This window comes from Dasypus novemcinctus, chromosome X, assembly GCF_030445035.2.
Source record: "Dasypus novemcinctus isolate mDasNov1 chromosome X, mDasNov1.1.hap2, whole genome shotgun sequence".
In the NCBI taxonomy this organism is placed as follows: Eukaryota; Metazoa; Chordata; class Mammalia; order Cingulata; family Dasypodidae; genus Dasypus; species Dasypus novemcinctus.
The window spans coordinates 153,166,410-153,192,653 of NC_080704.1; the positions used below are offsets into that span (position 1 = coordinate 153,166,410).

Here is a 26,244-nt window from a genome sequence, read left to right on the forward strand (position 1 = left end):
CACAGGTCTATGGATGGAAGGAAATTGTGCTCCAGGACAAGTGTGATAGTTAGGGTAAAGTGTCAACTCAGCGAGGTAATTGTGCCCAGTTGTTTAGTCAAGCAAGCACTGGGTTAATTGTAATACAAGCGCATTTATGGACTTTATTCACCATTAACTTTACTTCAGTGGTAAATCAAAGATAGCTGATTGTAATTACATAAATCAGAGAGATTGCCACCAGCAATGAGTGACACTTTATCTAATCACTTGAATGCCTTAAAAGTAGAAGTTGTCCTCAATGATACTGCAGGGACAGATGCAGGACATAATACATCTTGCCATAACCCATAGAATGGACTGGGGGAGAGTGTAAACTACAAGATAAACTATAATCCATGCTGTGTAGCAATGTTCCAAAATGTACTCATCAAATGCAATGAATGTACCACACTAATAAAATAAGTTGTTAATATGGAAAGAGTGGGGGGAGTGGGGAGTGGGAGTATATGGGAACCTCTTATATTTTTAATGTAAGATTTTGTGTGATCTATGTATCTTTAAAATATATATAATTTAAAAAAATGAAAAAAGGGGGGAAGTGATTCCAGCATTGAGCAAGAATTTCCCAACTCATCTTTGGACAGCCAATGTCTCCCAGAACTCGTCAAGAACCTTCACTGGACTTTCATTGGAGCTCCTGGTTTCAGCTTGCCTGTGGAACCTGGACTTATGCATCCCCATGGTCATGTGAGTGACTCTGATAACATCTCTTACTATTGACAGAAATCTATTATTGATTCTGTTTCCCTAGAGAACACTGAACCTTGCAAGCTATTAACCTTAGGACATTCCCTTGCATTTTATTCTGGTGAGACAGGATTAATCTCTTCAGGCAAGGGTTGGAAGGCAGTTTCCTCAGGAAATACTGGAGGCTCAGCTGTGTAGGTTTCGGTCTGGCTGGTACCCACCTCAGGGCTGGAAAGAGGTCTGGACTCCCTGGGGCAGGCTAGAGGCTGGGTGATACAAGGTTGGCAAGATGTGTTCTCCACAGGGCAGACCATCACGGGTTTATTTGGTAAAGTCTTAGTAGAATTTAGGGTTCCAATGTCCCCACCAATATTGTCATCGTCCCATATGTCTCCATTCCATTTGTCTGGATTCCACTCTTTTCCAATCAGTGCCTTCACTTTAACTGCAGAAACCCTGTGGTGTTGAGAGTTTAGTTTCCTTTGTAAGTCCGCTACTCATACAATGAGAGTCTGAGTTTGGTTCTCAGATATTTCAAGCCCATGGCTATAGAAGACAAGATTTTCTTTCAGGGCACACATAGAAACTTTTGCATCATTCATGCAGTGTTTAAGTTTCAAATTTGAAGCCTTTAACTCATCTCTTTCTTTTGTAACAATATCCAGAGTATCCAGGAGGAGCCAGCCAACATCATTATACCTTTTGACTCCACAAAACTCAGTTAAGATGTTGAAAACACTCTCACCCAGATCATCTTACAAGTGTGGAAGTAGGGGAATCCAGTGATGATACTCTGAGTATCTCGATTGCCAACTCGCGCCATGGACTGTTAGTAGCCTCTTCATTATTGGAAAGGGAGTCATTATACCCTTGAGTCCAATTAGAGTAGAAAGCCAATTGCAAATCTTCCAGAACCACCTCAGACATCCCATGTTTAAGATTCTGTTCCCCGAGAACCACTCCCGATACCAAGCTGTATTAGTTAGGGTTGCCTAGGGAAACAGAATCAACAAGAGGTATCTGTCAATAGTGTGAGATTTTATCAGTCTCTCACATGACTGTGTGGATGCACAAGTCTAGGTTCTGCAGGCAGGCTGCAACTAGAGGCTGCAATGAAAGTCCAATGAAGGTCCTTGATGAGTTCTGGGAGTCGTTGGCTGTCCAAAGACAAACTGGGAAATTCTCACTCAATGCTGGAATCACTTCCCCTTTTAAGGCATTCAACTGATTGGATAAAGCGTCACTCATTGCTGATGGCAATCTCTCTGATTGATGTAACTGTAATCAGCTATCTTGATTTACCACTGCAGTAAAGTCAATGGTGACTAAAGTCCATAAATGTCCTTGTATTATAATTAGCCCAGTGCTTGCTTGACCAAACAACTGGGCACAATTACCCAGCTGAATTGACACATTAGCCTAAGCATCACAACAAGCCACAACTATAGCTTATTTCAATGAGACTTTGTACTTAGCATTGTTACTGAAATGACTTAAGGTATTTGGGATATTGTAATGGAATGAATGTGTTTTGCATATGGAAAGAATAGTCTTTCTCTGGTCAGAGAGGGTAGAGTGTGGTGGTTTAAAGCTGTATGCCTCCCAGAAAATCATGGTCTTAGAGCAAATCCATTCCTGTGGATGTACACCTACTGTAAGTAGGTTTTCTTTCCTTTTTTTTAATCTGCAAATCTTTATTACTCTGAATAAAGTTTCAGCTTCTCCGGTAGCCAGCTGTGGGTACCGTACAGTGGGGAGGAGACTATGCTCAGAGCTCAGCTGCATTCCCAGCACCTGATGCTAAAGGAAAGGAAGGAAAGAGCTACTGATCTGATTCAGGATTATGGGGCCTGAGTTTCTCAGAACACGAGGCATGGGGCCAGGAAATTGATGTGTAGCTTACTCCCGAATTAGGAGGGTGAGAGAATTTTTCTTCCACCTACAACCTAAGATTTTTAGAAGCGGCTGGTAAGTGAATGTTATTACTTCAAAATTGGCATGGGACCATGTGTTCCTTTCTCCGCCTTCCCTGGCAAGCTGCCCAGGGGTGAGTATGCCTGAATCAAATGGGCTCTCCACAGCCATCTCCCTGGTTGCCTGCTGAGAAGCCTATCAACTGAGATCTTGTTAAAAAAAACACATATTGCCTCAGTTGATGTGGGGATGGGGCCAGGGTACCTGTCTTAGGTGTGCCCAAGTGACCTATTTGACCAGGAGAACTTGGGAAGCTGCTAAGGTGGAAAGAAACAGCCCATGACCCCCTGCAGGACTCTTCAAGTCAAGGAACTTGTTGGGCCAGAGATGCCCAATGCTGACCTTGGACTTGCCCCTGGAAGTAACCTGGGGGGGCAGGAGAAGGGAGGAGCCCCAAGATAAGCCCTCCCTCTGGGTCAAAAAAACTGGCTAGAAAACCCTCAAAACTGGAGATAAAGACCAAAAGGCTGGCCGTAACCCTCACTCTCCCCCCACCTCCCATCCCTAGCAAAGGTGAACCAAGCCAGCCCTGGCGCCCCTGGCTTCTTGGCTGTTGCTCCCATAGTTTCAGCTTTCAGTGATTACTGCCTACCAGGTTCAGCAGGGCATTCTTGTGGTCACCACTGGTGTCCTCCGTGATCATATTCCTGAGTGTCTGGCCTTATGTCTTCTGGAACTGACACTTGATCAGATTTAAGTCAATCTCGCTCCTTGAAATGATGTTTCTTATCAGGGTGCCATCCCTCATCTCTACTCCCTTTATGGCATAGTAGAGCCACTCCACTAAATAGCTGTGCAGGTTCTGTATGCATTTCACCACCACCGCAGTTAGCATGGCCTCCTACAGTAAACCTTGGGTCTCACTCTGGATATTGTCCTCCATGCTCTTGTTGGTAATTCTCTCATATTCCTCAAACACCCTTATCAGGGGGGTGCTCTGCATGGTCAGCATGGTGATGAACTACATCTCGTCAGTTCTATGGATCTTCTTCCCTGTTGTATGCAGATCCTGGGCATCCTGGAGGGCCAGTACTGGGTCCACAAAGCCACTGACATCATTCTGGCTGCCCTGCAGTAAGTATACCAGGATCTGCTCCAGGTAGCTGCTCATATCTGCTTGAATATCTTTCTCCAGTTTGAATCCAAAGTCTTCCTCATATGCCTTCATTATCTCCCAAATCTGGCTCTTGCTCCAAGAGGCCAGGATTTCAATGATGAAACCCACTTTGGCTCCTAAGCCCTTTATAAAAGGATGATTACAGAGAGAGAAGCCACAGAAGCAAGAAGTTGAAAGCAACAAAATCTGAAAGAGAACAGAAAGACCAGCAGACTCCATCATGTGATTTGCCATGCGGCAGGGGACCCTAGCATCGCAGGGAGCTGGTCTTCAGGAAAAAAGTATCACCTTGATGACGCCTTGATTTGGACATTGCCATGACCTCAAAATTGTAAGCTTGTAAGCTAAAAAATTCCTATTGTTAAAACCAATCCATTTTATGGTATCTGCTTTCAGCAGCCTATCAAACTAAAATAAGTTAAGCATATAGAAATGTAGAGAGTAATATAATATATGATTTCATTTTTTTTTTCAATTCAACATTTCTTCAATCTGGAATTTTCTGTGATGTGCAGGATGATGTGGGGCTCTAGGTGTTTGCTTGTTTTTCAGCACATTTAACTAATCAACATGTTAGCCATTAGTGAAATGCAAATCAAAAAAACAATGAGAGAATTGTGGGAATATGGGCATTGGTTAGCAGATAAGGCTAAGCTCTCTCACAAAAACAATGGAGAAAAAGTCTAAAGCTGCCAGAGGGACCTGCTTTGGGGGTCAGCAGACTAGGACAGCGCTTCACACTCCCACGAGGTTGAGGGACAGAGAGGCGAAGAAGCTGAAACTACAAACTGTGAATTACTAAACCTCCTGGCCACTGGGAAGGGCCCCTGCCCCCACCCTGGAGATATTCAGTGGCAGTAAAACCTGCCATGCATTGAAGCTCACTGATAGGAGACCAGACTTCTTCCTCCCTGCCAGCTGTTACAAGGGAAAAGAGAGGGGGGTCAAAAGGGCTTTTCTTCAGTGAATTTGGCAGCAGACCCCACTTTGAATCTTGGCTCTGGCCAGATGAAAACAAAGGAATACTGAGAGAGATACATCTCTGTGGAAAAGTGCACCAAAAAGTGCCATCTTCTGGCTGCTCTGGAGTCTACATGGACAGAAACTGCTTTTAGAGCTCTCTTTACCCAACCCCTGGGAGAAAGTCTGCACCCCATTAGCGAGTCCTGGGCATGGTTTTTGGTAACTTAAGCTGGGCAATTTTAAAGACCTAGGATAAGGTGAATCAACTATCAAAGAGCTGTGAAAAAATAACAATAGGCAAGAGAGAGAAATTGGCTATCAGAGTAAATTCACCAACATATTAGATACCTAGACATCAGCAAAAAATTATGAGTCATACTAGGAGACAGAAAGAGATGGCCCAGCCAAAGGAACAAACCAAATGTCCTGAAGAAATTCAAGATTTGAGACAATGAGATATTGAGATAATCAGTGATAATCACACAACTCTCATAAATCATTTTAAAGAATTGAAAGAAAATATGGTCAAAGAGATAAAAGATATTAAGAAGACACAGTGTGAGAATAAAGAACAAATTGGAAGTCTGCAAAGAAAAGTAACTGACTTCATAGGAATGAAATACATGATGGATGAGGTTAAAAAATACATTAGAGGCATATAAGAGCAGATTTGAAATGCTTGAAAAGAGAATTAGTGATTTTGAAGACAGAACAACTGAACTAGAAAAGACAGGAGAACAGAAAGAGAAGAGAATGGAAAAATGGAACGGGGAATCAGGGAATTGAATGGCAATGCAAAATGCAAAAACATAGATATTAATATTATCAGTGTCCCAGAAGGAGAAGTGACTGTAAAAGGGGCAGAAAGAGTATTTGAGGAAATGAGGACTGATAAGTCCCCAGCCCTTGTGAAAAACATACATATCAATATCCAGGAAAGATAACACACCCCAAATAGAATAAACATGAATAGACCAATCCCGAGATACCTACTATTCAGAATGACAAATATCAGAGATAAAGAGAAGATTTTGAAAGCAGCAAGAGAAAGGGAAAGCATTACTTACAAGGGAAACTCAATAAGATTAGGTGCTGATCTCTCATCAGAAACCATGGAGGAGAGAAAAAAAGTGTTATGATGTAATTAAGGTATTGAAAGAGAAAAATTGCCAGCCAAGAATTCTGTACACAACAAAGCTGTCCTTCAAATATGAGGGTGAGTTCAAAGTCTTCACAGACAAACAAAACTGATAGAATATGTTACCAAAAGACCAGAATTACAAGAGATACTAAAGGGAGCACTGCTGACTGAAAGGAAAAAACAAGGGTGAGAAACATGGACAAAAGTGTAGAAATGAAGAATATTAGAAAAGGTAAAAAAATAGACTATAGTATGATACAACAACTGAAAGTCAAAGATCAAAATGGGTGAAGTAAGTAATGTGTTTATAGTTGTAACATTTAATGTTAGTAGCTTGAACTTCCCAATCAAAAGACACAGACTGAGAGAACACATTAAAAATACAAGCCATCTATATGTTGTCTACAAGAGACACACCTCAGACATAAGGAACCAGTGAGGCTAAAAGTGAAAGGTTGGAAAAAGATACTGCCATGCCAACAGAAACCAAAAAAGAGCTGGAACAGCAATACTAATATTGGACAAAATGGATTTTAAATGGAAAACTGTTTTAAGGGATGAGGAAAATCACCATACATTAATATAAGAGGCAATTCAACAAGAAGAAATAACTATTTTAAATATTTATGGACCCTTCTCAAGTGCACATGGATCATTCTCCAAGATAGACCACATGCTAGGCCATAAAGAATGTCTCAGTGAATCAGAAAGATTGAAATCATACAAAATAATTTCTCTGACCAGAGTAGAATGAAGCTGGAAGTCTGCAAGGGCCAGAGATGCAGTTTTGGCACCAAGATATGGAAGTTAAGCAATACACTCTTAGAAAAAATGTGGGTCAAGGAAGAAATCTCAACAGAATTGAATAACTACCTTGAAACTAATGAAAATGATAACACAACATAATGAGAGGGAAATTTATAGCCATAAATTCATACATCAAAAAAGAAGATAGAGCTAAAATTCAAGAACAACCTGCACACTTGGAGGAATTAGTAAAAAAAAAACAACAAACTAACCCCAAAGGAAGAAGAGAGACAGAAATAACAAAAATCAGAGCAGAACTAAATGAAATAGAAAATAAGAAAGCACTTGAAAAAAAATAAACAAAACCAAGAACTGGTTCTTTGAGAAGCTCAATAAAATTGACAAACCCTTAGCTAGACTAATGAAGGAAAAAAGAGAGAAGATACAAATACCCAAAATAAGAAATGAGAAAGGGGATATCATCACTGACCCCATAGAAATAAAGACTACCATAAGAGGATACTTAGAAAAACTATATTCCAACAAGAATGAAAATTTAGAGGAAATGGACGAATTCCTAGAAACACATAAGCAGCCTACATTGATGAAAGAATAAATTGACAATCTCAACAAAACAATCACAAGAAAAGAGATAGAATCAGTCATTAAAAACCTACCAATTAGGAAGAGCCCTGGGCCAGATAGCTTCACAGGTGAATTCTATGAAACATTCTGGAAAGAACTAACACCAGTCTTGCTTAAAATCTTCTAAAAATCAAGGTAGAAGGAACATTGTGTAACTCATTCTATGATGTCAACATTACCCTAATACCAAAGCCAAACAAAGACACCACAAGAAAGGAAAATTACAGACCAATCTCTCTAATGAACATAGATGTGAAAATCCTCAACAAAATACTAGCTAATCATATTCAACAACACATTAAACAAATTATACATCATGACCAAATGGGTTTCATTCCTAGTATGCAAGGATGGTTCAAAATAAGAAAATCAATTAATGTAATACAGCACATAAACAGAATGAAGGGGGAAAAAAAATCACATGATCATATCTATAGATGCAGAAAAAGCTTTTGAGAAAATATAACATTTTTTCTTGATAAAAACACTGCAAAAGATAGAAATAGAATGAAACTTTCTGAACATGAAAAAGAGTATATATGAAAAACTCACAGCTAACATTATTTATAATGGTGAAATCTGAAAATCTTTCCCTCTAAGATCAGGAACAAAACAAGGATGCCCACTATCACCCTTTTATTTAATATTGTTTTAGAAATACTTGCTTGAGCACTAAGGCAAGATGCAAATATAAAAGCCATCCAAACTTGAAAGGAAAAAGTCAAAATTTCACTATTTTCAGATAAGATGATCCTACACATAAAAAGCCTGGAAAAGTCTACAACAAAGCTTCTAGAACTTTTAAATCAGTTCAGTAAAGTCACAGGTTATAAAATCAATGTGCAAAAATCAGTAGCATTTCTGTACACCAACAATGAGCAATCTCAGGAGGAAATCAAGAAACAAATACCATTTACAAGAGTAAATTAAAAAATCAAATATCTAGTAATAAATTTAACTAAAGATGTGAAAGACTTATACATGGAAAACTATGTAAAACTGTACAAGGAAATCAAAGAAAACCAAAAGAAATGGAAGAATATTTCCTGTTCATGGATAAGAAGACTAAATATTATTAAGATGTCTATCTTACCAAAACTGATCTACATATCCAATGCAATCCCAATAAAAATCAATACAGCATTTTAAAATTAACTAGAAAAACTAACTATGAAACTTATTTGGAAAGGAAAGAGGCCCCGAATAGCCAAAGACATATTGAAAAAGAAAAACAAAATTGGAGGAATCACACTACCTGACTTCAAAACATACTACATATCTACAGTAGTGAAAACAGCATTGTATTGGGACAAGGATAGACACACTGACCGATGGAACTGAAATAAGAGTTCTGATATAGATCCTCATATATACAGTCATCTGATATTTGACAAGGTCACCAAGCCCACTCAATTGGGAGAGAATGGCCTCTTCAACAAATGGTGCCTGGAGAATTGGATATCCATATGCAAGAGAATGAAAGAGGATTATCATCTCACACCTTATACAAAAATCAACTCAAGATGGATCAAAGACCTAAATATAAGAGTCAATACCATAAAGACCTTGGAAAACAATGTAGGGAAGCCTCTACAGGAACTTGTAATAGGAAATGGCTTCATGAACTTCACACCCAAAGCACAAACATTAAAAGAACAAATAGATAAATGGGACTTCTTCAAAATTAAAGCCTTTTGCACCTCAAAGGAATTTGTCAAGAAAGTGAAAAGACAGCCTACCCAATGGGAGAAAATATTTGGTAACCATATGTCTGATAGAAGACTAATACACTGCATTACAAAGAACTCCTATAACTCGGAAAAAAAAAAAAACATTTAAAAAATGGGCAAGAGATTTGAACAGACACTTCTCCAAAGAAGAAATACAAATGGCTAAAAAGCACAAAATGCTCAAAATCACTAGCTATTGGGAAATGCAAATCAAAACTACAATGAGATACCATCTTATTCCCATAAGGCTGGAAGCTATCAAGAAAACAGAAGACTACACGTGTTGGAGAGGGTGTGGAGGAATGGGAACCCTCATCCACTGCTGGTGGGAATGCAGAAGGCTCCAACCATTCTGAAGGACAATTTGGCCGTTCCTCAGAAACCTAGCTATAGCTTTGTCAAATAACCCAGTAATTCCACTGCTGGGTATATACTGAGAAAAACTGAAAACAAGGACACAAACTGATATGTACACACCAATGTTTATAGCAGCATTATTCACTATTGCCAGAAGTTGGAATCAACCCAAATGACCGTCAACAGATGAATGGATAAATAAAATGTGGTATATACATACAGTGGAGTACTACTCAGCTGTAAAAACAAATACAGTACAAACACATGGGATAACATGGATGAATCTTGAGGACCTTATGTTGAGTGAAGCAAGCCAGGCATTGAAGGACAAATACTACATGACCTCAATGATATGAAATAAGTAAACCAAGCTGTCTAAGAGAGCTAGAGACTGGACGATAGACTTAAAGGAAGTTAGGGGGAAGAGGAAGGTTTTGAGCTGATGCCTACATGGGTGAAATCTATGATAAGCTGGAGGTATTTGTACAGGGAAGGGATAAGATGGGGGAATAGGGATACTTTTGGATAGGACTTTGTGGGCCTCATGTGGACTAGAGTTGGGAGGATGGCTCAGATGGCCCAAGGAAGTGGGGGTAGGGCTGGGGGGAACTGTTGAACATGGGAGATTGTCAGGTATGTGGCTGAAATTATAATGTTGAGAAAACTGTTTAGAAAATGTAATAAAGAAGGATTACCTGTTTAAGGTGCTTGGGGGGGCGCAGCTGGCACAGGGGCAGGCTTCTAGGGAGTGTGTAAGGGCTCATTTTGTCATAGTGTGTTATATCATTGGGTGGAGACCCATACAATGAGCGTTAAGGTGTACCCACATACTGGGGTACATACAGAGGGAATTGTGTCTCTCGAGAGAATTGGGGCTCCCAGTGGGTTAGGACAGTCTAGTATGTCAAGCCCTCAACATTGTTGCAAGGATCTGTGAATTTGGTCCTTCAAGTAGTCAAGATTGATTGTCATTTTGGGCTCTGAGCGGAGGGAGAGAGAGGTATAGAACAGATGGAAGCAGGGTAACTGGGGGCAATGGAAGTGTTCCACAAGATCATGCAGTGGTGAATATAGGACATGTTAAATTACACCAAAAATGTATAAACGTCTATAGGATAAAATGTAAACCATAATGCTTACATAAAACATAAGGTAACTAAAAATTTAGAAAATTATAGTCTAAAATATAAACCATAATGTAAACAAAAATAGAACCATGTTTGATAGCTATGTTTCAATATCTGTACATCAACTACAGCAAATATAACATGTACATGTAAAAAGATCATTGTTGGTGAAGGGGAAAAAGGGTTTGATGTTGGATATATGGGAGTCCCCTATGCTGTATATGTGAAATATTGTATATGTGAACTAAAACTTTTTTTTTTTTTTTTTTTTTTTTTTTATTTATTTATTTAATTTCCCCCCCTCCCCTGGTTGTCTGTTCTTGGTGTCTATTTGCTGCGTCTTGTTTCTTTGTCCGCTTCTGTCTTTGTCCGCTTCTGTTGTCGTCAGCGGCACGGGAAGTGTGGGCGGCGCCATTCCTGGGCAGGCTGCTCTTTCTTTTCACGCTGGGCGGCTCTCCTTACGGGGCGCACTCCTTGCGCGTGGGGCTCCCCTACGCGGGGGACACCCTTGCGTGGCACGGCACTCCTTGCGCGCATCAGCACTGCGCATGGGCCAGCTCCACACGGGTCAAGGAGGCCCAGGGTTTGAACCGCGGACCTCCCATGTGGTAGACGGACGCCCTAACCACTGGGCCAAAGTCCGTTTCCCTGAACTAAAACTTTTTTGAAGACAAAATTAAAAATTAGGAAAAAAAAAAAGAAAGAATGTAGACACTGAGGAAGAAATGAAAGAAATTGCCTTGCCACTGTACATGCAGGGCAACATGGACTACAGTGATAAAACGCAAAATGTCAAAAACAAAGTTTCATAATACTTTTCATTTTTTAATACCCCAATTTATTTTTACTTTAATTTTTCTACATTAGTATGTATTCTATATCTAACCTTTAAACCCATCACTATATTCCATTTTACTATTAATGGAACTTGGCAATATGTTAGGCTTTATTTTCAAGGAAGTTTTGGACCACAGAGAGGTTCAAATATGGCAAGGGAGGAACACTGGTATGGGGTATAATTGATAGGGGGCACATGGTTGGAAGGGAGTTCTCCAGGGCATGTATACTGGGTACATAAAAATGTTTGGATATATGTAGGTTATTTTCATAGTAGTTGGAGTTACAAATGACAATTGAGAGATTGCTGAGTTCCTACCCAGGGGAGCTATGTTAAATTCCCCAGTGTAACAGCAGCAATCCCCTAAGTGCAATCATAAAGATCCCTGAAAAAGAATGGTCCAATGATGAGCCCTAGATACTGATGACTATGCTTGTGAGCCTGTGTGCCTGAAATATGAACTAGGCCTAGAACTGCAGGGTGCCTAAGAGTAACCTCCTGAGAGCCTCCGTGTTGCTCAAATGTGACCACTCTTTAAGCCAAACTCAGCATGAAAATGCATTAGCTACCCCTCAATGTGGGCCATGACTCCTGGGGATGACCCTCCCTGGTGTCAAGGGATTACTACCAATCACTATCTGGTGATGCAAGTAGAAAGAGGCCTTGAACAAAAGGGTCAACTCAGACTAGCAGAATATCTATAATTGCAAGCACGAGAATTGCATCCATCATCCATGTGGGATCTATGCCCTCTCTATATATAGAGGTGGAGTGGACATCACCATCCCAGGGTCCACAGGATGGAGGAATAAAATATGGATCAGAGTGGACTTAATGGTACTCTACTATAGAACCGTTGTAACTAGTAATGGAAGAAATTGTAGCATTGGTGTGGAGAAATTTGCCATGGTATTTGCTGAGGGCAAGGAGAGGGAAGAAGAGATGTGATGTGAGGGCATTTTTGGGACTCAGAGTTATCCTAAATGATATTGCAGAGACAGATGCTGGACATTACCCAATGAATGTACTGGAGGAGAGTGTAAACTACAATGTAAACTATAATATATGGAGCAGCAGTGCTCCAAAATATGTTCACCAAATGCAATGAATGTGCCACAGTGATGAAAGAGGTTGTTGATGTGGGAGGAGTCAAGTGGGGTGGGTGTGGGGTATATGGGAACCTCTTATATTTTTCAATGTAACTTTTTTTGTGATCTATGTATCTTCAAAAAATTACAATAAAAAATGATGGGAGTGGCTGGTCGGGAGTGGGGTATATGGGAACCTCTTATCTTTTTTAATGTAATGTTTTGTGTGATCTATTAACTTTACAAAAAATGTAATTAAAAAATAAAATAAAAAATATTTATGCACCTAACCTCAGTGCCCCAAGATACATGAGGCACACACTGGCAAAGCTGAAGGGAGAAATAGATGTCTCTACAATAATAGTTGGAGACTTCAATACTCCACTCTCTGTATTGGATAGAACATCTGGACCAAGGATAGTAATGATCAGAGCAGAAATTAATGAAATGGAGAACAAAAAATCAATAGAATCAACAAAACCAAAATTTGGTTCTTTGAGAAGATCAACAAAATTGACAAAATCTTAGACTAACAAAGAAACAAAGAGAAGACACAAATAAATAAAATCAGAATTGAGAGTGGGGACAATTACAACTGACCCCATAGAAATAAGAGAGATTATAAGAGGATAGTATGAAAAACCGTATGCCAAAAAACTAGAAAATGTGGACGACATAGATAAATTCCTGGAACCACTTGAATCACCTACACTGACTTTAGAAGACATAGAAGACCTCAACAAACCAATCACAATTGAAGAGATTGAAACAGTCGTCAAAATCCCCCAAAGATGAAAAGCTCAGTTCCAGACAACTTCACAGGTGAATTCTACCAATCATTCGAAGGTGATCTAATACCAATCTTGCTCAAGCTCTTCCAAAAAATTGAACAGGAAAGAATGCTACCAAACTCATTCTGTGAGGCCAACATCACCCTAATACCTAAACCAGGTAAGGATACCACAAAAATAAAATAAAATAAAGAGAGTGAGAGAAATCTAATGACTAACATCTATAAAGAACACAGACGCAAAAATCCTCTACAAAATACTTGCAAACAGAATCCAAAAGGACATTAAAAGTATTATACCCCATGATTAAGTGGATTTTATCCCACATACACAAGGGTGGTTCAGTACAAGAAAATCAATTAGTGTAATAAACCACATTGATAAATTGAAGACGAAAAATTACAAGATCCTCTTGATTGATGCAGAAAAGGCGTTTGAGGGAAGTGGATGTGGCTCAAGTGATTGGGCTTCCATCCACCATATGAAAGGACCCGGTTTCAATCCCTGGTGCCTCCTGATAAAGGTGTGCTCACACAATGAGCCAGACCCACATGGCAAGTGATACAGCAAGATGATGATACAACAAAAGAGAGATGCAGGGGAAAGTCAAGGCAAGACACAACAGAAATTAGGACCTGAGATGGCGCAAGTGACAGGGAACCACTCTCCCATGTCGGAGGTCCTCGGGATCAAATCCCAGTGACTCCTAGTGGAGAAAACGAGAAGTTTAAAAACAAAAACAAAAACAAAAATGAAACATACACAGAAGATCACACAGAGAATGGACACAGCAAAATCAGCAGGGTGATGGTGGAGGAGAAGAAAAAAAAGGCACTTGACAAAACACAGCACCGTTTCTTGATTAAAAAAAAAAACACTCCAAAAGATAGGAATAGAAGGAAACTTTTTCAGTATGGTAAAGTGCATATATGAAAAACCTACACCTGGCATTGTACTCAGTGGAGAAAGACTGCAAGCTTTCCTGCTGAGATCAGGAAGAAGACAGGGATGTTCACTGTCACCATCATTATTCAATATTTTGCTAGAAGTTCTTGCTAGAGCAATTAGTCTAGAGAAAGAAATAAAAGGCACCCAAATAGGAAAGGAAGAAGTAAAACTTTCACCATTCGCTGATGACATGATCCTATGTCTAGAAAATCCTGAAAAATCCACAACAAAGCTACTAGAATTAACAAACAAGTTCAGCAAAGTAGTGGAATACAAGGTTAATATGCAAAAATCAATAGCGTTTCTATACACTACTGATTTGCAATCTTAGGAGGAAATCAGAAAAAAATTCCATTCATAATTGTGAACAAAACAATCAAATATTTAATAATAAACTTACCAGGACATGAAAGACCTGCATTCAGAAAACTACAAAACATTGCTAAAAGAAACTGAGGAAGACTTAAATAAATGGAAGGACATTCTGCATTCATTGATTAGAAGACTAAATATCATTAAGATGTCAATTCTACCAAAACTGATTTACGGATTCAACGCAATCCCAATAAAAATCCCAATAGCTTTTTTGCAGAAATCAAAAAGCCAATAATCAAATTTATTTGGAAGGTTAAGGGATCCCGAATAGCAAAAAATGTCTTAAAAAAGAAGAATGAAGTTGTAGGACTCTCACTTCCTGACTGTAAAGCATATTATCTAGTGTCAGTGGTAAAAAACAGCATGGTCCTGGCATAAGGACAGACAGATTGACCAATGGAACCAAATTTAGAACTCAGAAATTGACCTCTCATCTACGGTCAAGTGATTTTTGACAAGGCTGTTAAGCCCATCCAGCTGGGCCAGAACAGTCTATTCAACAATGGTGCTGGGAGGGCTGGATAGCCATATCCAAAAGAAGGAAAGAGGACCCCTATCTCATACCTTATACAAAAATTAACTCAAAATGGATCAAGGACTTAAATATAAAAACAACAACCTTAAAACTCCCAAAAGAAAATGTAGGATAACATCTTCAAGATCTTAGGTGGTAGTTTCTTAAACCTTATGCCCAAAGAATGAGCAATAGCAGTTATGTACAGTGGGGGAAGCACAGAGAGATTGAGAGGTGAGGAATTTTCTTGTTTGTTTCTTTGTGGGTTTTTTTGTTTATTATTATTATTATTGAAACAATGAAAATCCTCTAATAATGATTGAAGTGATGAATACACAACTATGTGATTATAGCAAATACTATTGATTGTACACCTTGGAGGAATTGTATGCTTTATTAATATGTACCAATAAAATTGATTTAAAAAAACACACACAATGAGAGTCCCTTTCACACCCACTAGGATGGCTATTATTTTTAAAAAGATCAGAAAATAACAAGTGTTGGTGGAGATGTGGAATAATTGGAACCATCATGCATTTTAGTTGCAATTTAAAATGGTACAGCTACTGTGGAAAACAGTTTGGTAGTTCCTCATAAAGTTAAACATAAACATATCCTTTGACCCAACAATTCTACTTTTAGTATGTACCTCAGATAATTGAAAGGAGAACTCAAACAGATACTTGTATATCAATGTTCATTGTAGCATTATCCACAATAGTCAAAAGGTGGAAACAACTCAAGTGTTTATCCACAGATGAATGGTTAAGCCAGTGGTTCTTAACCAGGGGTCCATGGACCTCCAAGGGGTCCATGGAAAGATTTCAGGGGGTCTGTGAGCTTGTATTGAAGAAAATCAACTTACTATCTTTATTGTCTCTGACGTCTAACTGAAACCTAGCATTTCCTTCACTTAGGATTTTATGCAATAATAACAGTAGTATTCATTTCATATCACATTATGGTTTTTGCATATCTTGAAAAATGGTTTATGCTCATCCACACTTCGAAATTACAGTAGCTGTGAGACCCAATGCTAGATCACACATGATTACAGTCCTGCTGTGTACAAAGTATTGTGCGACGTAGTTGGCCAAATATCTGGCAACACAAAATAGGTAAGGGCAAGAGATCTTCAGAATACTGTCTTTGATCTTTTGAAGTACAGGAGTGCCATTCTGCAAAGAGAAATCAAAGGGTTGGTACAAGTTATAGACGTAGAAAATTTCATTCTGCCCAGTTATAATCAATGTAACTACAATGAAAAGTACAAAAACATAGAGTAAAAATATAACCTGATGAAATGAAACACGCCTGCAATACTTAACACATTCAACACGGGCTGTGTGATTATTAGCGATTTTGACCGAACCTCTTGTGTGGAAAATTTGTTAACCATGACGTCAGCGACATTTTTAGGTAACCAATCATATCAAAGAAACACAGTTATGACTCCATAATTAATAACCAAAACATGAAAAATGACGGATCAAATTGTCTTATGTGACAAACACAAAGAAGCTTGCACATTGCATCCAGACAACATGGCCGCCTTTGTTGCACAGAGAAAATGCACCTAATGATTGAGTTACAGTCAAGAATTTCTCTGTCCACAATTGTTTGTTCACAAATAAGTGAAAGTAGGTAAGTTGTTTCCATCGATTGTTAAAATTTTACAAAAGTGGTCAGTTTAAATGAGAATTCATAACTTTTTGTAAGTTGCTTACGTTTAACATGAATAGACACGCTGGCTATGTGTGTAAATCAGGCATGCCCGCTGTGAGTTTGTCATCCAGGCAGTCAACATTTATGTCTTCAGTTGCCGATATTGTGGCGTATAACTGCCTGTGATCCTAGCAATGTCTGCAAATGTCCACATGCATTATACGTTTTTCTTTTGCCACTAGGTTTAGGAGGGTTCTGAAATCCATGTGATGTTAGGCACAATTCGAGGAAAGACATTGAATTCCAAAAAGGACACGAATCCTGATCTACTGCTGTAATCCACGTGACTATCCGAGAGTTAAACATTACTTATTTATATGCATATTTATCAAACAAATTACTTAAAAACCTTACAAAATACGGAGTGTTAAAAACTGTCAATTAAATTATTTATTTTATTTTACAGACATAATTTAAGTTGAAATGTGCATAGAAAAAGAAGTATGATTTACGTTATGTATTATTTGGTTTTACTTGTATTAATGAACATGATGGAACTCAAGAACCCCGGTGTTTTTTGTTTGGAAAAATTCTTGCGAATGGAAGTATTATGCCAGCAAAATTGAAAGATGATTGCATGTCTGTCCATGCTGAAAATGCATCTTAAGATGTGAGGGGTTTTTGCATGAGAAAAAGCTCAATTGGAAAAAAACAAGGATGCTTCCAAAACTAGGATTTGCCATTTCATGAAAGCCTTGGCTTGAAACATCCTATAAAATTGCCTACCAGATTGCCAAGCAAAAGAAGCCCCACACACTGGAAATGGTCAAATGGTGGAATGGTGCATGGACTGGAACAGAGGAAGAAACTGGAAGCGATTCCCTTGTCAAATGATGTAATACACTCTAGAATAATTACGTCTTTTAATATTTTAAAAAGGTCATCCAGGAATTGGCAGCCCTGCCATTCCCCTTCGGTGTGCAATTGGATGAAACTACAGACATCTCAATGTAGCCATCTCCTTTTTTTGTTTGCTATGTGCATACTGATGCCATCAAAGAAGAATTCTTATTTTATGAGTCTCTTTCCGAAACTACGAAGGTCATTGACATTTTCAAAACAGTGAAAAGTTTTTTTTTTCACAAACAAAATTTTGATCAGAAAGAAAACCTCCATTCTCTTTGCACTGGTGGATCTCCAGTGATGCATGGTAATACATCTAGTTTTGCTACTTTAGTAGAAAAAGAAGCTCATCAAGTCATCATCACTCATTACTTTTTACACAGACATGCGCTGGCAACAAAGATTCTTCCAACAACCCTGAAAGATGTTAACAGCCATAAAAGTTATCAACTTTATCAAAAAAAGTCATCTGACTCATCATAATTATAAAAGATTTGTCAAGAAATGGGAGCAGAATATGAAGTCCTCCTTTACCACACAGAAGTGCGCTGGCTTTCAAGAGAACAAGTCTTGAAGTATTAGTTCGAACTAAGGGCAGAAGTTCCCCTTTTTCTGAGAAAACAAAAAGAAAACCCACTCTTAGAACATTTTGAAGGACAGGATTTTACCCATGGGTTGGCTTACCTGGCAGATCTTTTTCACCATATAAATGAGATAAATCTTTCCATTCAAGGTCATGAAGTCACCATTACGGATGCAACTGAAATATTACAAGCTTTCTTGGCTAAGTTACCAATATGAAGGAGAGAGGAGAGGCCGGCATTCTTGCAAACTTTCCAGTGTTGGAGGAAGTGCCTTACCAAGACCAAGTTGAAGAACAAAATTCTCTGCCATTATTTTGAAAAGAGATATCTGCAAACACTTGGAAACACTACAGCACTCTTTTAAAAGTTATTTCTATCTTGATGGCACGCAAATTGAACCATGGATCCGCAATCTTTTCTTTCTGATACAAACTGTATGGACGATGTTGACTTAACCAAAGATGAACTCATTGATCTTAGGACGAAATACTTGCTACAATTGGAGTTTAACTCCAAAAGCCTTGGAGAATTTTGGTGGTCCCTGTGAGAAGCCTGTCCTTATAAAGTGAGCTATGGAAGCTTTAATTCCATTTGCAACAATATATCTTTGTGAAAGGGGATTTTCAACACTTGTAACAATGAAAACAAAAATGTGTTTCCTAGTCAAATACACTACAATTTAACGTTCTTATTCAAGATAAACAAGTCTACACATGGACACGACTTTAAAAAATAAAATTTAACATTAACTTTCCTATAGTTTTGATGTATTGGATTATATTTAATGTATTAAGAAAGAACATATGTAGAGAGTTACATCGTATATTTTTTTATTTTAGTAACTATATTTCAATACATGTAACTGATTTCCTTTGTAATTCCATTTCTGCATATAAAACATTCTTGTGGGGATGTGTTGGGGCAGGTGTGCTAATATATTTATTAAATAATACACAGTGTAATGTGGACTTAGTGTGATTTTTATTTTTGATATAAGTGTGTTCTGACTACAGTGGATAACTGCCTGTAAAAAAGGTTGGTAAGGATGGCGGAGATGGTTTTATGATGCTGTGGGAAAAATTCTAATTTCTAAATGATTGCCAAAAATGACCGTTTGAACAGATGTTGAAACATTTTATCAGGTATTGAAATTATGGGAAAGTTATACAACGTAATTTTGAATAATTCTAAAATTTAAAGTCATGCCAGTGTTGAGTATCATAAAATTATCTGTCACTACATTCTGAGAAGGGGTCCATGGTTTTCACCTGACTGGCAAAAGGGTCTGTGGAACAAGAAAGGTTAAGAACCCCTGGGCTAAACAAAATATGGATACAGTGGGATACTATTCAGCCATAAAGACAAATCTAATTCTGATACATGTTACAACATGGATGAACCTTTAAAACATTATGCTAAGTGAAATCAGTGAGACCCAAAAGGACAAATATTCTGTGAGTACACTAATATGAAATATCTAGAATAAGCAAATTCAAAGAGACAGAAATTAGATTAGAGGTTAACAGGTACTGGTAGGAGGGAAATGGGGAGTTATTGCTTAATGGGTAATTATTGCTTAATGAGTACAGAATTTGTTTTGGGTCATGAGACAGTTTTAGTAATAGAAGGTGGTAATGGTAGCACAATGTTGTAAATGTAATTAATGCCACTGAATTGCACACTTAAAAATGGTTAAAATGGCAAATTTTGCTACACATATGTAATCACAATTTTTAAAATGCTAACCAATTATCCCAGCATGTTTCATTGATGAATCCATCTTTTCTTTACCAATTTGGAATGACAACATAATGACATCACTACTTATACTTTCCTACTTCAATCATAACAGAATAGAAATCTCAGCAACAGACATCTATTTTTGTTCTAGTACCACTTTGTATAGCTGTTTTATAATAGGTTTTTTTTAAAAAAAAGATTTATTTATTTCTTCTCTCCCCCCACCCCCCCCATGCCGGTTGTCTGTTCTCTGTGTCTCTTTGCTGAGTCTTCCTTGTCAGCTTCTGTTGTTGTCAGCGGCACGGGAAACTGTGTTTCTTTTTGTTGCATCATCTTGTTGTGTCAGCTCTCCGTGGGTGCGGCACCATTCCTGGGCAGGCTGCCCTTTCTTTCACGCTGGGCGGCTCTCCTTACGGGGCACACTCCTTGCACGTGGGGCTCCCCTACGCGGGGGACACCCCTGCATGGCACGGCACTCCTTGCACGGATCAGCACTGCTCATGGGCCAGCTCCCCATGGGTCAAGGAGGCCCGGGGTTTGAACCGCTGGCCTCCCATGTGGTAGATGGGACGCCCTAACCACTGGGCCAAGTCCGCAGCCTATAATAGGTTTTAATATCTGTTAATACGCATTCCACTTCTTTCTTTTCTCAATCTTTTCTTGACTATTCTTCCCTATTTTTTCTTACAGATGAAGTTTAGAGTCATAGAAAACTTTGGAAACCACCCCCTTGAGATGTTTGGATCTGTATTAAATGCATCCACATACTTGTAGGAGAAATCTGTCTCTGCCTCTATCCCTCTGCTTTTGTCCTGATTGGAATCTTCATCTCCTATTTGTGAAATAAACGCTTAACTGGCTTCAGGCCCAGCCCTCACCAAGGGAGCCTCTACACTGCTGTCAGAGTGACCCTGTTAAAAGGGCATCAGGTTATATCACATACCTGCTTAAAATTCTGAAATGACTTCTATTTGCATTTGGGACAAGGTTTCAGGATCTTGCCCTAGCTTACCTCTCCCCTCACCAGCACCAGACATTCTGAAACAACTGCAATTCTTCGAAAGGGCCTCCATCTCGTCCTTCTTTAGCATTTTGCTTAAACAACTCTGTTTAACAGACCCTTCATTGGCCCTCTTGGTCTTTCTTAATTCCCCTCAGATGCCCTACCCTGACACTGCCTCTGCTCTATTTGCAGCCTGGGCTATGATGCCCTCCTTCCTGCCTCCAAACTTCTAGCATGGTATTGATCACATCGGTCCCTCACTGTTTATAAGCACCTCCAGCAAGTTACTTTTCCTGGGCTTCAGTTTCCCAAATCATTAAAAGATAAAGCTGTACTATGGTCTATAACTAAGGATTCTTCCCTCTAAAATTTTCTACATTAGCTTCATCCAGTTTTGCTATTTCTCCCTTATTTCAAAATTAATGTAACTGAGAATTACCGCAAAAGCAACTTCCAAGTCAACATGTTTGGACTAATTAAGACCTATGCCCTATCAACTCTTCTGTCTAGGAGAGAATTAATGCACAACCTGATGACCTTGAAAAATCATGGATCTTAAATTAGCCTCTGAATCAAAGGCAGAATTAAATGCCTGGTAGTGCTTCTACTAAATATATTTTAATTCCTTAAAAATAGATGAATTTTTTATGCTGGCTGTGTATGTTGCCTATTTTGCCCATAATTAACGATTTAAATTGCCCCATCCCCCCAAATAGACTTAAAAGCAAAGCACTTTTTAAAATTATCTGATGCATCTCAATTGAACAAGGACAAAATCAGAATTTTAAGGCCTTGGGATCATCAAGTTCAACCCTGATTTTTGAGGAAGGAATTGTGACTTGAACAGGCAGAGAGGGCTTGCCTGAAAGAATACAGCCTCACCACACATGCCCATTAAAAGTGGAAACTGCAGTAACTGTCTGTGTTACTAGCCACCTTAGGTAAAGTACCAGTTAACCACTAGAGACAATAAACTTGTATTATTAAAGCGGAGGTTTGGTGGTGTTAAGGATTAAAACAAATAAGCTTTAATCCTCTCTTTACTGAGCTACTTTATTAGAGGCGAGGGAGACCTTTGCTTTGCTGCCACATCAAACCTAACTATGATTAGGCACCAACAAAGTAGTAAGCATTAGACAGCACAGGAAATATCTGTAGAGTTCTTTATGCTTGTATAATTGCCTCAAGCACTAGTCACTTAAAAAAAAAATCACACACACATACTTAATACTGGAAGACAGAATTTACTACCAAAAGTCTCTTTTCATTAAGATTTCACTTCATCACTAAGAATTAAAGTCCATTTCCCCAACCACCACCGCCAAAGAGCTTAGTTAACCCACATATCCTTGAGGTAGACCAACTTTATCACTGTATTTCCCCTAATGAGGAAACGGAAGCCTTAGGCAACCAGCTCAAGGCTAAAGTGCAATTCGGTAAGAGCTCCTCTTACTGATTTAAATTGGACTGATGTTATAAGGGAAAATTAAGAGGGTCTGAAAATTAGAAAATTCCATGGTAGCAGGAAATAATATATAGTATCTTTAGTTTGCCAGCACCTCTTTTAGATGGGAACTAAATGCTGTTAGCAGACAGTACAGTTACCACATGCCTATACTTTTTCATTTGCCAAAAACATGGCAAGTTCGTCTCCAAGGTTAACATTAAAACGCGAAACACAAAACTACAATGTGAACCAGGCTCTGCCTAGAGCCCTTACAAATTTTATGAATTTGGAATTTAAACTTCCTGTTAACTTTGCCCTGGGAGCTGAAATCTTGCTTTTTAAGCTATTGTTCTCCGGACTAGCAGCATCCTGTCACCATCAACAAGAACCTGTTAGAAATGCAAATCCCCAGGCCCCAGCCCACTTACTGGAGCAACCAGAGGTGGGGGTCTACCATCTGTTTTAACAAGTCTTCCAGGTAATTCTGAAGTGCTAAAGTTTAAAAACCACTAGAAGATCCAAACTGCCTTGCAGAGGCAATTGGTTGAATAAATTTAACACTTTTATGGTGTTATTAGAAAATATTTGCTTTTTCCACCTTGTAATCTGTCTCAAAGAGCTGACTAGGAAGGCATGTGTAATTTCTGCCTTGGGTTAGTCAAATCTAATAGTAAGCCCACATCCAAGTTTCCAACATTGATTTGCCTCCAAGAAGTGCAGCGTTTCTCCATCTCAGCTGCCCTCTCACCAAAGGCTTTTCATCAAAGAACCCCAAAACCAAGCCTAACTGACAAGTTTCCTCTTCTCCCATGTCAGCTCTCAAGTGTCCAATTGCTCAATTGCAAGTGTCCCACTGGTTTAAAACTCTGCACACATCCCTCACAGGGCTAAGCACGTGTACTTAAAATTACCTTATATTTTTCAAATACTGTTAGCATAATAAAGCCCCTAAAATTAGGTGTCTGTGTTTTATGTAGATGCAAACTTAAAAATTGCTACACCCAAGAAAAAAAGATGAGACCAGTTTTTCAGATATGTAAATTTCATTTATTTTATAATTGAGGTCCATTTACCCTTACTACTGGCAATCAAACTGCATTCAAATAGCCATAACACATCGATAACTTCAAATACATTTCATTTTAAAAAAGATATTTATCATATTCTTCGACACAGAAACATGTCAAAACATTTTTAAATAGCAGCAACTTGAAAAAGGATTTTACCATCTTTAGTCAAAAAAGAATGTTGTCAAGAAAGGTCCTGCGGTTTACAGATGGATACCGTGCAATTTTTCTCCTATTATACTAATCAAAATTGCATCGTGATCCACCCGACAACAGCAAAACAGGTCATTTTACAATTGCTAAAATCACAGCCTACAACTTCTCAAAATTGAAATAAGACGATAAAATCCTCGTTTCTTCCACAGGCCGGGACAAGTGCAATACTTTATATATAAGCACAAGTAATGCAACAAATCCCCACCCATGGATGAATGGGTACAAATGCTGGAGACGCTCATGGAGGCGTTCATAACGCTGTAGACAGCATACACTATCACAATCAGTTTTGCATGGATTTGCACAGCCGTATTATGTGTATGCTGAAATGCAAACCTGCAAAACTAACTGTAAGTAGCAGTGTCTTGGAACACTCTGGCCCCCAGCAAGAGACACGTAATCCAAGAGTACTTAAAGTGCCCACACTACAGTAGAGTAATGCCAAAACTACCTGCACTATGAGCACTTTGGTACTACTAGGACCCAATCTCATCCTTTGTGTACAACTGCACACCGCACACAGCCTCCACCATCTGCTCCCAACAAACGATGAAAAAACAAAAACAATCCTTTGAAACCCATTCTACTGAAATGATGACTCAAGACAGACTTTTAAAATGCTGTATATTAGGCAGCCTGTGCCAGAAGGGGCATTTAGGGCAGTAGATTCTAAGCTGTTTCACTAACTGCACTAGATGCACCTTAACACAAGAGGCAAATAAGGAACAGCTCAAAAGCATCAACAACGTCATTATTCACAAACTACAGTTCTCAGTAGCCATTGATTAAATCACCATGGTAATGTAAGAAGTGCTTGCATTGCAGTAGATCTCAAAAACTACCTGCACTGCAAGCACTTTTACACGGCCAAGGCCTATTCCTGTAGCAAAATTTTTAAGTCTTCCACAGGCTCTTCTTCGGTCTTCACAGATCTATTCAGACTCACCTGGTTGGGGGGAAAAACAGCATTAGAAATGGAACAAGTAAACTACTAGTTCTTACTACTGAAACAAGCTTTTCTTTGGCTTAGAGAGTCCAAGTTAGGTTTTGGAGTTTCACCCAAATCCTGAGAAAGATTAATAATCTGAATAATTTACACAATGGTGAACACAAGTAACTCTGGCAATTTCAAAGTTCCAATTCTGAAGTATAAATGGATTTTTGGACCTTCCTTCGCCATCTAAAACGTGATATCTGCATCCAGGAAATTGTACAGGTCCATCATATCCACCCTGATTTTAAGAGGCATCTCCAGAGAAGCATACATGTAAAAATCAGGGTGGAATAGTCAATTCCTGAGGTTAGGTTCCACACAGAAAGTATCTCTGCTAGAGTGAGTATTCCCTCCCCGCATCCCATTAATAGAAAATGAGAGAAATTTTAGAGGTGGTTTAAGAAACGCAGCCTTCCTCTCTTCACATACTGCACAGATGGCCAAGAGATGTCACATTTTGATCTATTTCAAAAGGCTCTAGTTCTGTTTAAACATTTATGGACCCATTTTCTCCATTAAACCCAAAGCACGCAGATTAGCTCTTCTTTCCTTCCTGACGTTATCCTCCGTAAGAAAACGTTCTCCCGTTGCCTAGCGCTTATTTTACCTAAGAATTACATGCACCAAGGATGTGAGCCCTATTTGAAAAGGATCCGCAAAATTCCCCTACCCCTTCCACGATGGGATAAATTTTATCCTAAGACAAACTGTTCGGGGACACAGAATTCGTAATACATTAAACTGCTAATGGGTATTTTAAATGTTGGGCTTCCAGGATGGTGCCCCATACACCACTACGCTAGTCTTTAAGAGAAAACTCTCTAAAAAAAACTGAACCGATTCAAAAAAAAAATTTTTGACTTAAAATCTGATTTCAGCTTTCTATAGGAGAAGAAAAGTTAGCATAGAAATGAGAAGAGTAACATTTTTCCTCTTAAATCGAGTTTCTAGGCTTGTAATGTTTTTTTCCTCCATAAGGAAAAAAAAATTGACTCCAATTCCGAGGTATTTGCCTCAACCGGACAAAACAGAGGCCCACATTGGTTAAAGACCGCGCCTTCTCCAGTCATTACCTTTCTTTAATTAGCTCTTCATCTGGTGCACATCGCGCGCGCCGGATCACCAGCAGCCACTCTCCAGGCTCTTTAAATTGGAAAAAGAAAAGAGAAGAAGAAAAGGAAGAGCCTCCACGAATGCACTTCTGAGCTCCTTTCCGCCTCTCCTCGCCTCCCTCACACCCTTACCTAGTGTTCCCGCTGAAGCCCGGGAGCGGCCAGCGCGCCCAGGGTGTGCTCCAGCTGCCAGCACCACGCGCTCGGGTCCTCGTGCCGCCGCGGCCGCCGCCGAGATTAAAGAGAAAGAAACAAAGCATCATGGGAAACGGAGTTCTCCATTCAAAGTAGCAAAAAACGCGCCAAGCCCACGCCTCCCTCCCCCTCCATTCCCGGGTTGGTGGGAGAGAAGCCAAGGGGGAGGGGAGTCCTTTTATTCCCTCCACGTGCACCCCCTCATTCCGCAACCCCCCCCCCAATTTCTCC

At 39.1% G+C, this 26,244-nt stretch overlaps 1 pseudogene; it reads right to left on the bottom strand.

Moving 5' to 3' along the window:
- Positions 1–3,277: 3,277 nt before the first annotated feature.
- On the bottom strand, positions 3,278–4,054 carry LOC101432679 (annexin A8-like protein 1; annotated as a pseudogene).
- Positions 4,055–26,244: the final 22,190 nt, after the last annotated feature.